Here is a 3,811-nt window from a genome sequence, read left to right on the forward strand (position 1 = left end):
CCATAAAATGTCTTTTTACCTATTATTGAATTTCCCCGCTGTTCTCGCCTACTCAGGGCCTAAAAGGCCTTCTCGGCATCAACAAATTTATTTTTGCTGCGAAAATTATTTAGTCTGTTATTTAAGTTTATTTTTTAAACATTAATGTGTACATAATTTCATAAAAAAATCATGGAGACAAATTATCTCAGGTATTATGTAACGAGTAGAAACCAACTACGGCAACTTTACGTGATTTGTGCCTGATTTTGTTTCAGTTGTTTAAAACTTGTTTATGAAGGCACCACTAAGTATTGCTAAGTTGAAAGATACACTGCTAGAAGTGGATATGAAGCCGGTATTGATATTGCTTTTAACATGGCTATATATATACTGTGTCATTAGTGCAGTCGATGTGTGAAAAAAATAGGTCTTGCATGCAATTTTTATTGGATAGTTTTCATTCCTTTCTCTCGTTATCTTTTAGAGGCGATTCATCCTAATCTGGGTGTGTTGGTATAAGTATGAAGTTAATCATATCCTTGGCCCGAATCTAAGTATGTTGAAACAAGGAATTTATTTCGATATATAAGAATTTTTCGGAAAATTAGTTTCCTTGTTCTTATATAACTCTTTCCTGCATATTTTTATTCATTTACTTTTATACAATTACGTGAGATAATATGAAAGTAATATCAGTCCTCTTAGGGCAGAAAACGGCTTGCAGATATTTTGCGTGAATGGTATGGCAGAGATCAGAATAATTGGCTGGCTATACATTTAAACTATTAACGAGCTTGAAGATTCCATTCCTTATTAATATTTCCACAGCGAAACATCCTCGAAAGTAAATATCAATTCATACCATGTTACGCTGATAACCATACCACGTTAAAGCGATAACATTTTTTCTTTTACGGTGGTCCGAGTGTGAAATTTGGAGGAAGAAGTTTTTTTTATATAAGTACATATTATGTCGCAAGTGTAGGACTTAATTCTCAGAAACCCTGGATGAAAATGCAGTGGAGAAGCTGACACTTCGAAATTTCATGCGAAGTCCGAGTTGGGTGATGAATGCGATTAAATCTAGGAATTAAATATACAATTTAATGATATTATACGTCGAAATTCCGTCTTGGAATCAGCAATTTAATAGGTTTTATTCTTTCTTGAACTCTGGTGCGTAAAATAATTTTTAGTCTGCTGCAAGTGTATGCTCAGATATTTACAGATAATCCTTGGACCGATTACAACCTCAGTGTGATAACTAACAAAATAAATGGGCTCGTCCGGGATTTGAACCCGGGACCTCTCGCACCCTAAGCGAGAATCATACCCCTAGACCAACGAGCCGCTGATGATAGATGTGGCATCCATTTATCAAAATATTTAATAAAGTCGTATTCTCTGCAACTAGGTAAGGGCTGGTTCTTGGTTCAAAATATTTTTTCTGGTTGAACGGTTCGGGTAGGCGCTGTCCACCCGCAGTCAATCTATTGGGTATGTGTGTATCATCTGATCATTCCGGAAAAATCGAGATTTGGCTGTAACTTTCACTATTGAACTTGTCACTTCTTATTTGTGGTTTAGATTCCTAGGATGTGCATTCAAGTTCTAAGGCCTCCGATTTTTTCTCCATACTGAAAACAAATAGAAAAATGTGTAATGTTTTGAGGTGAGCGGGCACTAATTGTCAATACGTTACAGAGATGGCTCCACCGTGTGGCAGATAGAACTCTTTCGGCAGAGTTGAGAATGTCAACTGTTTTAAATACTTGGAATGACTACGTTTTCTCTGCACGAACAGCGTCCAATCATTCGTTTTCTGCATTTGAGTGGTGTGAAACTGATCGAAATTCGTCGACAATTGAAGGAGGCATGTGGTGATGGAGTAATGGATGTGTCGAAAGTGCGTTCGTGGGTGCGTCAGTTTAATGAAGGCAGGACATCGTGTGTCAACGAACCAAAACAATTTCGGCCTGACGTCATGAATTAGCGAGTGGAGAGAGTTTTATTTGGGGAATCGCCGAATGACTGCGGATCAGATCACTTCATTCACCAGCTGTGCTGCTATCGCTTCAGCGATTTTCCAGTGGTCAAAACAAACTCCTAAAGAAGTCTTTGCCGCGGCCATAGAATCATGGCGTCGAAGTTTTGAAAAAATTGCATGCAAGTGGGGAGATTACTTCGAGAAGTGACACCAGTTTCATTGATTTTGGGTAAGTAGTTAGAAAAAAATATCGGAGGCCAAAAAATAGCAATGCTATTGTGCATGATATCAAATTTAAATACGGGAATCCGTTGGGGGTTTGCAGTGTTCAAAAATCTCTCTCGACTCGCGCAGATCCTGTTGGCGGACTTGGAGTCGCCAGAGTAATAACCAAATGTCTTCTCCTGATATTGTTATCCAACATGGATTTTGTGTTGATGGCGTTAAAGAAATTGGTGGCGTTCTTCCCTCATAAAGCAGTCAAAACAGTATAAAGCAGTGGTGTAATTAGGAACATGCTTTGGGAGGGGGGATGAGATAGAAATCTTTTGAAAACTGACATGCCTGAATATACATTTTACATAATTTTGGCACTAAAAAATTAAATTTTAAGCAGACGCAGTTATTACATTTCAAAACTAGGCAATATTTTAAAATAACTTTTTAATTTTTCTGATGCTTTGGGGGGGGGGGGGGATCTATCCCTTCATTCCCCCCCCCCATAGTTACGCCACTGGTCTAAAGCATCCCTTATCGGCTTAACTCTCGCTCAATCTAGACATCTGTCTTCTCCTCATCTCAGCGCCAAACATATCTAGCTTTTCTTCGTTCCCTTTTTCTACGTCTATTTCAGCCAGAGGCGGTCTGGGGTGATTGGGGGCCTTTGGCTGGGCCTCATGATGGGCCGAGCCCCCACCCCCCTTGGCACCCCTTGGGCCCCCTTACCGAAGGATCCGATGGAGAAAATGCATTCCCGGAAAATTTAGGAAAACACATTCACGGAAATGGATTTTGACGCTATTATGGCTTTTTAAAACTAGATCAAATTTAAAAAATAACTATATCGTGAGAAAAAATACAATGAAAAGTTAGAACTTAACAGCTAATAAAATCTAATTATTAGGTACATATTATGGTTCCACTATTCTATTAGTGAATTTGTTCCTTGAAATTGCACTAATATCTAAGATAACCTTTTCCAATAACCCTTTCAAAAAAGGATCAGGTTCTATTTTATCTTCCTACACCTTTAGTTTATTTTTAAAATAATCTTTGTAAAATATGTTGTAAAAATAATGCATGTAATAAAAACGCAGAATTATATAACAGAAAAAAACTTTGGTTCGAGTAATATGAGTCTTTATGCACTACTCATTCATATAATACGCGAGCGTTGTGGCGGCCCCTAAGCTCGGGGCCCTCTGCGTTTGCCGACCAGCCGACATGGCCAGAGCGCCCTTGATTTCTGCTCCTAAATTCAACTCTTTAGCCCACATCTCGACTGCATTCACACCTTCCTCAGCTTCATGCCTTTCTGCGCCAGTATGCGCAAGTACACTCCATGCGTCACTCTTCGCTAGTATTTCGTTTATACTGAAACTCAAAGATCTTCTTACCAGTTCTTAACCCTTCACTAAGGCCTCCTTTTATAAGGCTGATATAATGGTATACTACCCGTTTTTCTCCAATGTACTGTGTAAATAGTTGAACTGGTACCATATTTGCTCATATATTTGCGCCTAAGTACCAAACTTTGACATATCGGCAAGATTGTATCTCTCGTGCTTTTATTTAACTTTAGTAGAAGCTTTGCACTTGATTGCGTGAATAGGAAAGTTTCCT

General features: G+C 38.6%; 1 non-coding gene across 1 annotated transcript; it reads right to left on the bottom strand.

The window, feature by feature from the left end:
• Positions 1-1,260: 1,260 nt before the first annotated feature.
• Positions 1,261-1,332, bottom strand: Trnap-agg. Its single transcript has one exon. It is a non-coding gene; the product is annotated as a tRNA-Pro (tRNA).
• Between the last annotated feature and the right edge of the window lie 2,479 nt (positions 1,333-3,811).

Source organism: Ischnura elegans, chromosome 4 (genome assembly GCF_921293095.1).
Source record: "Ischnura elegans chromosome 4, ioIscEleg1.1, whole genome shotgun sequence".
Lineage (NCBI taxonomy): Eukaryota > Metazoa > Arthropoda > Insecta > Odonata > Coenagrionidae > Ischnura > Ischnura elegans.